At 51.0% G+C, this 13,465-nt stretch overlaps 1 long non-coding RNA gene across 1 annotated transcript in view; it reads left to right on the top strand.

Moving 5' to 3' along the window:
* Positions 1 to 6,620: 6,620 nt before the first annotated feature.
* Positions 6,621 to 13,465, top strand: part of LOC110323794 — an 11,264-nt gene continuing 4,419 nt past the window's right edge. The window contains exons 1-2 of the long non-coding RNA XR_002380645.1: positions 6,621 to 7,011; positions 11,103 to 11,239. This is a non-coding gene — a long non-coding RNA (uncharacterized LOC110323794). The remainder of the gene's footprint in view (positions 7,012 to 11,102; positions 11,240 to 13,465) is intronic.

Genomic DNA, 13,465 nt, shown 5'->3' on the forward strand with positions numbered 1-13,465 from the left:
GGGGGACAGAACACAGTCTTTGTCAGCAGAAACACGGGATTTTACTTTCAACTTCAGTCTCGAAGCATGGCACGAAGCAGACATTCTCGCCATATAAAAAAGCCTGTATTGGTAATATTGAAGTCATAACTCATGGGCAGTACAGCAGATACTCTCGATGGCACCAAGTCCCACATTAGCCGCCCCCCCTCCCCGTTTGACCTGGGTTTCCTCAAATGTGACAAGGGAGTCAGCCAAACACAGAGTCATAGCCCTGTGGCCTTGTGCTCTCTGGGGGTCCCAGGTTTGACAGGACCTGTGGCTTTCCCTTGGGGCTACTTGGCAAATCCTGGCAGGTCCCTGCCCCAGAGTACAGATCTGTAATTGAGCCTTCAGGACCGTGGTGACAGGCTCAGCTGTAAATCCCAGTTGGGGAGCCGCTGGAGATAGATTACCCTGGCTCTTCCTGAGATTGGGGACAGCCTGTCTCGGGGACTCACGTGGACAGCAAGGGGAGCTGACAAAGGCGTTCCCTGGAGTTGGACACTCAGTGGAGGGCCCCGATCGACAATGCTTGTCAATATAGAGATGGCATGAGGTCGGCTGGCCGGGCTCACTGTAGATGCTGGCTGGAGGCGGGCATCCCTGAATGAAAGTTCTGCCTATTGCACTCTAGGCTCTGGCCTAGTGTCCTCGAGGTCATGACTTTCCTTCCAGAAGGTGCTCTTAGGAGAGAGCTGAGAGAGAATCTCTGCAGACATGTTAAGAACGAAGCCGGTGGAGCTGGGCGTGGTGGTGTGCCTGTAATCCTGGCACTTGGAATCGGCAGAAGGATGACGACTTTGACATAAAGACTTTCAGGTTTGCCTGGGCTTTTTTTTTTTTTTTTCAGGCTGGTGTGTGGGAGGGACAGACGTGAACAGATGGGAGGGGAGCATGGGGCCAGCTGCTTTCCTAAGGGCTATGTGATTTACTCTGGGCATTAAAAACAATGTGACACCACTGGGCTCTGCTCCGAACCACAGGCCTTGCTCACCTCACTCAATGGGCCCCAAACCTGTTGAGTTAGGCAGAATGATGTCCCTCCATGCTCACAAACACCATGACCCCCAAGAATCCTGGGGAAAGGAAAGGGAGGGGAGGGGAGGGGGAAGAGCCACAGAGCTGCTGTCTCCCCACTGGGCTGCACCACTCTGTTCACCCTGGTCTCCAGTGGGCAGCCATGGGAATAAAGGGAAAACACAGGAGCGTTAGGGCCCAGCAGACAGGGTCTGTGTCTCAGCACCATGTGGTCTCGGGGAGACAACTTCCTGTCTAGTTTCTGCCTTTGTAATACAACATACATCAAAGAACTTTGAAAGGATTAACTGAGATACTGTAACTCTGACTCTCAGCATATACAAAGAGCTCCTTGTGTCTGGGTTGGGCACACAAGATTACAGAGAAGGGAAGAAGGGAAAGACAGAGAGAGGGAGGGAGGGAGGGAGGGAGAGAGGGAGGAAGGGAGGGAGGGAGAGAGGGAGGAAGAGAGGGAGGGAGAGAAATCGTATCTTTCTTGTCGTCTTTAAGACATGTAGGGAGTTTGTTTGTTTGTGTTTATTTTTGTTTTTGTTCAGACAGGGTTTCTCTGTGTAGCCCTGGCTGTCCTGGAACTCACTCTGTAGACCAGGCTGGCCTTGAATTTACAAAAATCTGCCTGCCTCTGCCTCCTGAGTGCTGGGATTAAAGGCTGACACCTGACTGTAGGGAGTTCTTTATTCTGATAAATTAGTGAAATTGCAGAAACCAAGATAAGGTGTAATAAGTGCTTAGTTCGTCCTAACACTTAACCAGGACATAAGTTTAGCCCCCCCCCCCCTTTTTTTAATACATTGTTACAAACTGTTCAGACCTGTGTCTTCCATGGAAGGGACTCTTCAGAAAAGCGGAGTGTTCCTCCTGACAGCTAGAGAGAGCACAGGATTCAGGACAGCTCCACTTTGCGCCTAATGACTGGGATAAGCCGCCAGACCTAGCTAGCTGGCTTTGCAGAAGATGGAGGCTGCCCCCCACCCCCACCCCGGAAGGGCAGGAAGGGCTCTACAGCCAGCTTTGAACTCTTCTCTGCAGCCTCCTGCTGGGTCACCTTGGGCAAGTCACTCTGTTCAGAGCCATCAGTTTTTCTTGTCTCAAGCAAGGATAATGCCGTTTGTTTTGCCTGGTGCGGGACAGATGGACAGAGAGTTAGTGAGGCCATTCAGGAGGTCAAGGTGCAACCCTTCCCAGTCGGCCCTATGCTGTCTCTGCAGCCGCGCCTAAGCCAAGAGCTGGACTAACCAGTAGTCAGAGGGCTGTGGGCTGTGGGCTGTGGCAGAGGACAAAAGCTGAGTGTAACTAAAGGAGCTTTGCCTTATCCACTTGCCCCAGGGCGCTTATGCTAATCCCATTCCCACCAAAGCCACTCGGACTAATGAAGCTTCTACCACTCCAGCTCTACACCATCTGTCAGCAGATCCGCTGGGTCCTCCAGGACGGCCTGTGTCTGAAACCTTGTGAGCCACCCGCAGGCGGGCGGGGACTTCATTCAGTGCAGTGGGCTCTGCTGAGCCACGCGGGGCTGAGTCACTGTTGGTGTGGGGAAGAGAGAGAGATGCTCAAGGTTTCTTGTCACACACACACACACACACACACACACACACACACACGCCCATCCATAAGGAGGAATAAATACATAACTTACTCTGGGGAGTTCAGACGGCATTACGCATCCTAGGACGGAAAATGAAGCCGTGGCTGAGGAAGGATATGGACTGGGCCAAGCCTGGCATCCTAATTCACACATTCACTGCTGGTGTGTGGCACTCCTCCTGACCTGTACAGGATTCTGCTGTAGCACAGACCAGAATCAGACAGTTCCTGTCTGGGAGAGCCTCACACTGGGGCGGCAGAGCCTCATCACATGGGGCAGAAGAGCAGTCAAAGGCTTGAGGTGCTGCGGACACTGTTATCAGTCCCTGGTTTTCTAACTATCTATCTATCTATCTATCTATCTATCTATCTATCTATCTATCTATCTATCTATCTATCTATCATATATATACACAAACATATATATTGTCTATATATCAATCATCTGTATATTAATCATCTATCATCTATCTATATATCTATCATCTATTACCTTTTATGTTAGTGTGTAGATGGGTGCATATGTGTTTGGAAGTCAGGGACAAACTTTGTGGATTTGTTTTCACTTTTCATCTCTATGTGGGTTCTGGGTATTGAGTTCAGGTCAGCAGGTTTGTATAGCAAGTGCCTGTACCTGCTGAGCCATCTTGGCAGCCCAACTGCTGTATTTGTCTTAGATTTGTTCTATATGTCTCTCTCTCTCTCTCTTTCTCTCTCTCTCTCTCTCTCTCTCTCTCTCNCGTGTGGTTGCTGGGATTTGAACTCATGACCTTAAGAAGAGCAGTCGGCGCGCTTAACCGCTGAGCCATCTCTCCAGCCCTGAACATCACTTTCTTAAAAAAAAAAAAAAAAAAAAGATTTCATTTTATTTTTGATTATGTGTCCCTTTGTGTGCACATATGAGTGTGATTGCCCTCAGAGGACAGAAGAGGGTGTCAGAGCTTCGAAAGCTGTTGTTTACCGGCCATTGTGAGCCATCCAACATGGGTGGCTGGGAACTGAACTCAGACCTGGTGTAAGAGCAGTCAGTGCTCACTTTTAAACTACTGAGCCATCTCTCTGGGCCCCTGTGTCACTTCTATGTTGTCACATCACTGAAGAACCAGAAGATACTATCGGTATCCAATGGTATGCAGACGACAAACTGCTCATCCATTCGTGATGAACGTTTGAGCTGCAGAGGTTCACCTTGGATGCCTCCTGTGTCTCTGCAGTGGTACTTTATCTTTCGGAGGTAAGGTCCTTCATCAAGGGGTATGGCGGGTGATGGAGAGGCGGAAAGCCGGAACAAGAAAGAAGCCTTGAGCTGTGCTGAGGGACCTGGATGATCCGATCCAGTCACCTGGGAGCCAATGCAGAAGCTGGAGGCTGAGAGCTGGAGGTGGTGCCATCCTGCTGGCCCAGGGGGACTCTCAGAGGGTGGCTCAGGGATAGCCATAAGTCTGACTCCCTCTTCTGCACCCCAGTATAAATCTGAGGCAGACAAGGAAGCATGACTTGAAATGCCAGTCAGTGTCCAGAATGACACAACAGTGGTGTGATCCCAAGAGCTGTTACAGAAGAACGCGGTGTGAGAGCGTGCTAGAAAGCTTTTGAGCCCGGGTCTGGCCCAGTGGCCTCGCCTGAGTCCTTCCTCTCACGCGTTTATTGAGCAGCCAGCTCCTCTGAGGGTGAGTGTGTCCTCCTTACTGCCGGTCGGTCACAGGTCCAGCCTCCTATTCGCTGCTGTGACCTGGAGCCTGTGGGTCTGTAGAGGGAAAGCTCCCGCCTCAGAAAGTGCTGACGAGAAGCCCCCACCCCCACCCCCTTGTGAGGTGCCTCTGGGAAGTGGGTAGGTGGAGAAAGGATGGCTAGAAGCTTCCAGCTGCTCTGCCAGAGCTGTTAGAACTCCAAAATAATTTTCTTTCTCTCTCCTAAGCTGAGATTTTTTTTTTTTTTCATAAGTCCCAGATGCACCAGATGGGAGGAGGAGACATGGGAGGGAGGCTGCGAGACTCTGGAGAGATGTGAAATCCAGGGCTGGCCCTGCAGCCAGACAGCTTGAAGGAGAGTCTGGGAGACATGGGAGAAAATCCAGTCCCACCTGGTCTGGATGCACACCCGAGTGGGCCTGAGACAGAACTCCCCACGGGCTTTGCAGAGCACAGAGAGCTGGTCTCCCACCTCAGAGCTTCTGATTTAGTGGGTCTCTGGTGAAAACCGCAGATCCTCTTTGCTGCGTGTATCGACTGATGCCTTTGACCCAGGAGAGACCCACTGGTTCTGATGCTCCCCCTGGAGCCTGAGTATCCCTGGCTTTCAAGGGAGAAGCTCACAGGTTCTGCCCTGGAGATAAACTTCCAGGCTCAGATGAAAAAGCCAAGACATAAGGAACTTCTGATAGCCAGCTGGACTCCCTGCTTGCCAGGAAAGGAAACCCCACCAGAAGTGGCACTGACCAAGGGTCACATGGTTAATGTGAAGGTAACATTAGGCAGATCCCAAGAGATCTCTGCCTTTCTCTCTACTCCTTCAGCCCAGAGATCCTTCTCGTATCTCACCTTTCAGGTGTCGGGAAGTCTTGTGTTGGGGTTAAAGGCTGGCAATTCCCGCTCCATCCTTCAGGGCGTGCCATTTCTCAGCATTCTGATCTAATAACATCTTCCATGTGCCAACCCTGCCACTCTCCCTGGAGACTTTCTATGCCTCTCAGAGCCCTGTGCACACAGGAAAGATACCAGGGAGCTGGCATCCATTCCCCTGCAGTAGACCCTAGGCAATGACTGGTGGATGCATGGCTTGGCTTCCTCACCATCTGGCAGGGACAGCTTTGAGGCGGGTTCTGTGCTATGACCCAGAATTCCTCTATGAGGCTGATCCCAGCTAGTGATGCACAAACTGTCTGGAGGGTATTTCCTTTGCTGGTCTCTGGCGTCCACAAAGAGTTTAGTCACCTCTCATATAAGCCACATGTTTCAAAGCCTCACGCCATGTTGTATTTACTGGGGACAGTGATGGCTGTGTGCACCAAGCACCTACTATCCGCCAGGTGATGTGTCCATGTGTTCGATCCCCTTCCCAGTGGTCATCATCACCTCAATGTCACTGTCACATAGGATGTCCAGATTCAGAAAGAGGAGGTGACTTGACTGAGTGGTCACTGATAAGCATTTGGTCCACAACCAGGAGGTTCCCTCTCTGTGCCTCCTTAGGACTTAAGAGTCAAGGCACCCAACCTAGTTCCTGTGGCTCCTGGAGAAGAGGAGGTGGTCTGGGGTCCCGGGAGATGCCCATGGTTTTCCTGTGGCAGCCAGTGGAGGCAGCAGCATGCACCACCCACCAGCCTTGTTAACTGAGGACCCAGTAAGGATGACTTAACATCTACAGTTGCAGGGCCATTTTGAGGCTCACCTGGAGATGCAGGAGACCTCTGAGGAGAGAAAGTTCCTACTTAGGGGCAACAGCAGGATTCCATTTTGTAATCACAGATGGCTGAAACTGCAACTTCGTGTTTTGGGCTGTGCCAAAACATTGCTAGTGTGTTTGGGGGGACAGAACACAGTCTTTGTCAGCAGAAACACGGGATTTTACTTTCAACTTCAGTCTCGAAGCATGGCACGAAGCAGACATTCTCGCCATATAAAAAAGCCTGTATTGGTAATATTGAAGTCATAACTCATGGGCAGTACAGCAGATACTCTCGATGGCACCAAGTCCCACATTAGCCGCCCCCCCTCCCCGTTTGACCTGGGTTTCCTCAAATGTGACAAGGGAGTCAGCCAAACACAGAGTCATAGCCCTGTGGCCTTGTGCTCTCTGGGGGTCCCAGGTTTGACAGGACCTGTGGCTTTCCCTTGGGGCTACTTGGCAAATCCTGGCAGGTCCCTGCCCCAGAGTACAGATCTGTAATTGAGCCTTCAGGACCGTGGTGACAGGCTCAGCTGTAAATCCCAGTTGGGGAGCCGCTGGAGATAGATTACCCTGGCTCTTCCTGAGATTGGGGACAGCCTGTCTCGGGGACTCACGTGGACAGCAAGGGGAGCTGACAAAGGCGTTCCCTGGAGTTGGACACTCAGTGGAGGGCCCCGATCGACAATGCTTGTCAATATAGAGATGGCATGAGGTCGGCTGGCCGGGCTCACTGTAGATGCTGGCTGGAGGCGGGCATCCCTGAATGAAAGTTCTGCCTATTGCACTCTAGGCTCTGGCCTAGTGTCCTCGAGGTCATGACTTTCCTTCCAGAAGGTGCTCTTAGGAGAGAGCTGAGAGAGAATCTCTGCAGACATGTTAAGAACGAAGCCGGTGGAGCTGGGCGTGGTGGTGTGCCTGTAATCCTGGCACTTGGAATCGGCAGAAGGATGACGACTTTGACATAAAGACTTTCAGGTTTGCCTGGGCTTTTTTTTTTTTTTTTCAGGCTGGTGTGTGGGAGGGACAGACGTGAACAGATGGGAGGGGAGCATGGGGCCAGCTGCTTTCCTAAGGGCTATGTGATTTACTCTGGGCATTAAAAACAATGTGACACCACTGGGCTCTGCTCCGAACCACAGGCCTTGCTCACCTCACTCAATGGGCCCCAAACCTGTTGAGTTAGGCAGAATGATGTCCCTCCATGCTCACAAACACCATGACCCCCAAGAATCCTGGGGAAAGGAAAGGGAGGGGAGGGGAGGGGGAAGAGCCACAGAGCTGCTGTCTCCCCACTGGGCTGCACCACTCTGTTCACCCTGGTCTCCAGTGGGCAGCCATGGGAATAAAGGGAAAACACAGGAGCGTTAGGGCCCAGCAGACAGGGTCTGTGTCTCAGCACCATGTGGTCTCGGGGAGACAACTTCCTGTCTAGTTTCTGCCTTTGTAATACAACATACATCAAAGAACTTTGAAAGGATTAACTGAGATACTGTAACTCTGACTCTCAGCATATACAAAGAGCTCCTTGTGTCTGGGTTGGGCACACAAGATTACAGAGAAGGGAAGAAGGGAAAGACAGAGAGAGGGAGGGAGGGAGGGAGGGAGAGAGGGAGGAAGGGAGGGAGGGAGAGAGGGAGGAAGAGAGGGAGGGAGAGAAATCGTATCTTTCTTGTCGTCTTTAAGACATGTAGGGAGTTTGTTTGTTTGTGTTTATTTTTGTTTTTGTTCAGACAGGGTTTCTCTGTGTAGCCCTGGCTGTCCTGGAACTCACTCTGTAGACCAGGCTGGCCTTGAATTTACAAAAATCTGCCTGCCTCTGCCTCCTGAGTGCTGGGATTAAAGGCTGACACCTGACTGTAGGGAGTTCTTTATTCTGATAAATTAGTGAAATTGCAGAAACCAAGATAAGGTGTAATAAGTGCTTAGTTCGTCCTAACACTTAACCAGGACATAAGTTTAGCCCCCCCCCCCCTTTTTTTAATACATTGTTACAAACTGTTCAGACCTGTGTCTTCCATGGAAGGGACTCTTCAGAAAAGCGGAGTGTTCCTCCTGACAGCTAGAGAGAGCACAGGATTCAGGACAGCTCCACTTTGCGCCTAATGACTGGGATAAGCCGCCAGACCTAGCTAGCTGGCTTTGCAGAAGATGGAGGCTGCCCCCCACCCCCACCCCGGAAGGGCAGGAAGGGCTCTACAGCCAGCTTTGAACTCTTCTCTGCAGCCTCCTGCTGGGTCACCTTGGGCAAGTCACTCTGTTCAGAGCCATCAGTTTTTCTTGTCTCAAGCAAGGATAATGCCGTTTGTTTTGCCTGGTGCGGGACAGATGGACAGAGAGTTAGTGAGGCCATTCAGGAGGTCAAGGTGCAACCCTTCCCAGTCGGCCCTATGCTGTCTCTGCAGCCGCGCCTAAGCCAAGAGCTGGACTAACCAGTAGTCAGAGGGCTGTGGGCTGTGGGCTGTGGCAGAGGACAAAAGCTGAGTGTAACTAAAGGAGCTTTGCCTTATCCACTTGCCCCAGGGCGCTTATGCTAATCCCATTCCCACCAAAGCCACTCGGACTAATGAAGCTTCTACCACTCCAGCTCTACACCATCTGTCAGCAGATCCGCTGGGTCCTCCAGGACGGCCTGTGTCTGAAACCTTGTGAGCCACCCGCAGGCGGGCGGGGACTTCATTCAGTGCAGTGGGCTCTGCTGAGCCACGCGGGGCTGAGTCACTGTTGGTGTGGGGAAGAGAGAGAGATGCTCAAGGTTTCTTGTCACACACACACACACACACACACACACACACACACACGCCCATCCATAAGGAGGAATAAATACATAACTTACTCTGGGGAGTTCAGACGGCATTACGCATCCTAGGACGGAAAATGAAGCCGTGGCTGAGGAAGGATATGGACTGGGCCAAGCCTGGCATCCTAATTCACACATTCACTGCTGGTGTGTGGCACTCCTCCTGACCTGTACAGGATTCTGCTGTAGCACAGACCAGAATCAGACAGTTCCTGTCTGGGAGAGCCTCACACTGGGGCGGCAGAGCCTCATCACATGGGGCAGAAGAGCAGTCAAAGGCTTGAGGTGCTGCGGACACTGTTATCAGTCCCTGGTTTTCTAACTATCTATCTATCTATCTATCTATCTATCTATCTATCTATCTATCTATCTATCTATCTATCTATCATATATATACACAAACATATATATTGTCTATATATCAATCATCTGTATATTAATCATCTATCATCTATCTATATATCTATCATCTATTACCTTTTATGTTAGTGTGTAGATGGGTGCATATGTGTTTGGAAGTCAGGGACAAACTTTGTGGATTTGTTTTCACTTTTCATCTCTATGTGGGTTCTGGGTATTGAGTTCAGGTCAGCAGGTTTGTATAGCAAGTGCCTGTACCTGCTGAGCCATCTTGGCAGCCCAACTGCTGTATTTGTCTTAGATTTGTTCTATATGTCTCTCTCTCTCTCTCTTTCTCTCTCTCTCTCTCTCTCTCTCTCTCTCACACACACACACACACACACACACACACACTTCAATGTCAGCAGAGGTCAGAGGAGGGCATCAGATTCCCTGGAACTGAAGTTACAGTTGTTTGTTTGGGAGCCACCATGTGGGTGCTGGGAACTGATGGCCTTTGCTGGTCCAGGCAGAGCAGGCCCACCACAGACTTAGGGGAGCCCCTCCTCCACCCAGCCAGCACCCAGTCCTCCTGGCATCCTTAGTTACCTCACGTTGCTGTGATACAGTGACTTGGGCCCCTGTCTGGCTCATCTCTGAGGGCGGGGACTGTCATATGCTTGGTATAGAGGCAAGAGATGTCCCGTAAGCACTGTCACTCTCACTGTCACGTGAGAGGATGTCTTTATCTCCAGCAGGGCTGCCACAGCATGCTGTTGGCTGATTTTTTTTTTCTATTTTATTTAATTGTTTTTGTGTGTGGTGTATATGTATGCATGCATTCATATGCGAGTGTGTGTGGGTATGTGGGGTGTAGGCACATGTGTGAGCCTGGGTGGCCAGAGGTCCTCTATAACTGTCTAATTTTTGACACAAGACTCTCACTGAACCTTCAGCTCCATGATTCAGCTACACTGGCTGCCTAGTGAGCCCTTGGTGTCTCCCCAGTGCCGAGATTAGAAGGACAGGGCTTTATAAACAAATAAACAAACCCAGGGATGCCAGGATGTGAACTAATGCCCTCATGCTTGTGTGGCAAGCACTTGACTAGTGACTGAACCATCCCCCCTTGCTGTTGACTTAAGTGACAGAATAAATTTCCCTGGAGACTGGGTCTATGATCAAGGTGTTGGCAGGGCCTCCCAAGGCCTCCCTATCTCTGCTTTGCACACAGCCATGTCCTTGTCCACAAGGTCTCCATGCAGTCTGCGTCCTCAGGCCTCTTTCTGTCACAGCAGCGTCATACTGGAACACGGCATTTGCGTGAGACCTCCGTCTGCCCCGGTTACCCCTTCCCAGGCCTTTTCCAAACGTGGTCAGTTCTGAAGCACAGAGAGGTGGGGACTTCAACACGTAACTTTAGGAGGACACTGTCAGTTTACAGACATGTGGTAAGAGAGTGGGCAGACGGTGGGAGGTCCGAGGAGGGCACTGAGTAGGGCAGCAGGCCTTCGGTCCAGCCACTGGAGAAAAAGGGAGGAAGAGAAGGAGCGCTAACTCCTCCTGGGAGAGGGGGGAGAACAGCGGAGGAGTACTTGCTGGGGCTGAGATGGGAAACAAATGTAGATTGTGTTCATAGGATGTTCACAAGGGCTAGGAGCTCTGAGGTCACTTTCCAGCATAAATAAAGAAGACAGCCCTTAAAGATGTAAGCTCTCTTTCAGGCAATGGAATGCCCAGACATTTAGAAATACACAAATACCAGCCCCTTCTTTACCCTAGACAGTAGTTCTCAAACTTCCTAATGCTGCGATCCTTTAATACAGTTCTGCACGTAGTCATGACCCCTTAACCATATAATTATTTCATTGCTGCTTCAGAACTGTAATTTTGCTAGTTATAAATCGTAATGTCAGTATCTGATATACAGGATATCGGATGCTCGACCTCCGGAAGAGGTCACAACTCACAGGTTCAGAACCGCTGCTCTAGAACATTTCATCAAGTTGCCTCTCCAGTTAGGGAATGGAGGCCTGAGAGTTGATGTAGCTTGTCTGAGGTCGCTGGGTAACAGAGCGCCTGTGAGCAGTCTCCTCAAGGGGCGTCACAGGGAGACTGCACACGACTTAGCCTGCCTGGTCACTGAAGAATACGGGCTACACGAGCTCGTGAGCTTAGCTCCACTGTGAAAAACAAGTAGACTGGATTACAGCCCATGTGCAGAACAACCAGGACTCCATGATGATGCGACTAGATACATGGGGGAGGGGCAGGTCTTCCTCAGAGGAGACTCAGGCATGAGAAGCAACTGTGGAGCGCTCCAGGATGTGGGTTGCGCCCACCTCTGTTCCTTGGCTGGGGAAAGCAGTGTGGCTTTAGGACTTGCCCCTAAGTCAGAGAGGGAAACAGTCCCGAGGGAACTCCCCTCAGACAGAGAGGGTCCCACCAGCAGGGATGCTGTGTGCTCCTGGTGGGCTCGGACTTCATCAGGCTGCTATTCTTGCCCTCAGTGGTCCCAGCCTAGCAAGGAGCAGATTCTCATACAAACCAGACCAAGGGGCCGTCTGCAAAGTGCCCGGCTAATGCTGCCAAAGCCTGTAGGGACAAGAAAAGATGGAAACTGCCCCAGAGCAAAGGCGGCTGCTGAGGCACGAAGACTGAGTGCAGAGGACCCTGATCCAAATCCTGGATTAGAGAGAGAACATTAACAACCATAGCAATGCACCAACGGTGGCCTCATCATCATGACAAATGTCCTACATGGAGGATACTGACTGAGATGCTCAGTGGGTGAATGTGTTTACCACCAAGCTCCATGACCGGAGGTGATCCCTCAGATTCACTTGGTGGAAGGAGAGAACTGAGTACTGAAAGTTGTCCTCTGACCTACACACACACACACACACACACACACACACATGCACACGCGCACGCACACACACACACAAATTTCATTCATTCATTCATTTGTGTATTTATTCATTTATTGTGTGCATTGGTGTTTGCCTGCATATATCTACGTGTGCGTGCCAGACCCCCTGGAACTGGAATTACAGTTTTGAGCTGCCATGTGGGTGCTGGGAATTGAACCAGGGTCTTCTGGAAGAGCGGGGCAGCTCTTTTAATCACTGAGCCAACTTTCCAGCTCATGATTTTTTAATATTGGCTTTTTTTTTTTTTTTTTTTTTCTGAGACAGGGTTTCTCTGTGTAGCCCTGGCTGTCCTGAAACTTGCTTTGTAGACCAGGCTGGCCTCGAACTCACAGGGATTCATGTGCCTCTGCCTCTCAAGTAGGGATTAAAGGCGTGCACCTACCACTACCCAGGTCCGTTCGTCCTAGGGAGTTGTTTGTTCACAGGGAGAAATATTTCCTAGAGCAGGGGTTAGCAGAGTAAGGCCTGTGCCCAAATGCAGCCCAGCTCTTGTTTCTGTAAATAAGGTTGTTAGACACAGCTGCATACATTTACGCATTCTCTATGGCTGCCTTGGTACCTTAGCAGCAGAGGAGAAACGGAGCGTGAAAGACTTACGACCTATCCCCTACAGTTTTTTCTGACCCCTTTTCTAGAGTTGCTACTGGGTCTGGTTCTCTGAGAGCGGACTCAGACAGCAGCAGGCAGGAAGTTCCAGGGGTTGCTCTCAGGATTCAGGAGGGGCTGCCGTTGGGTCTCAGTTGGTCCTGTGACTCCTGACTCAGGGCCCTCCTGAGTCATCCCAAGATGGGTGATGGGGACTGGCTACTGCAGGCCTCAATGACCTGTCTGGGGAAATGGGTGCCCCTTTGGGTGAGGTGGCTCCCTTCTGCAGAGGGCATTCCCAGGGCAGTCTGGCTGAGGGCCTGCCCACGAGGCTGTGCTGGAGAGTGGGGGATGCAGCCATACCCTGACCGCTCTCTTCTGCTCTTTGTGTGATTTGTTGGGCTTGTGCCTACCGAGCACATGCTGTACCACTGAGCACAGGCCTCCACTCCAGCCCTTGCTTTCGTTCCCCTTGAGTCTCTTCCTGGGAGAGGGACTAGCGGGTGGCTCAGACTACAACCTCCATCACTGTGGCCTCTCTTGAGGTCGCAGCTGATGTTTCCTGCTACAGCAGGGAGACCTGCTCTAGCGACTCTCCTCTGCTAGCACTTCAGGCCTCAGTGACTTACACGGGGTGTGTGTGTGTGTGTGTGTGTGTGTGTGTGTATGTGTATGTGTGTGTGTGTGTGTGTATGTGTGTGTATGTGTGTGTGTTTGTGTGTGTGTGTGTTTGTGTGTGTGTATGTGTGTGTGTTTTTGTGTGTGTGTATGTTTG

The sequence above is a fragment of the Mus pahari genome, chromosome 6 (genome assembly GCF_900095145.1).
Source record: "Mus pahari chromosome 6, PAHARI_EIJ_v1.1, whole genome shotgun sequence".
Lineage (NCBI taxonomy): Eukaryota > Metazoa > Chordata > Mammalia > Rodentia > Muridae > Mus > Mus pahari.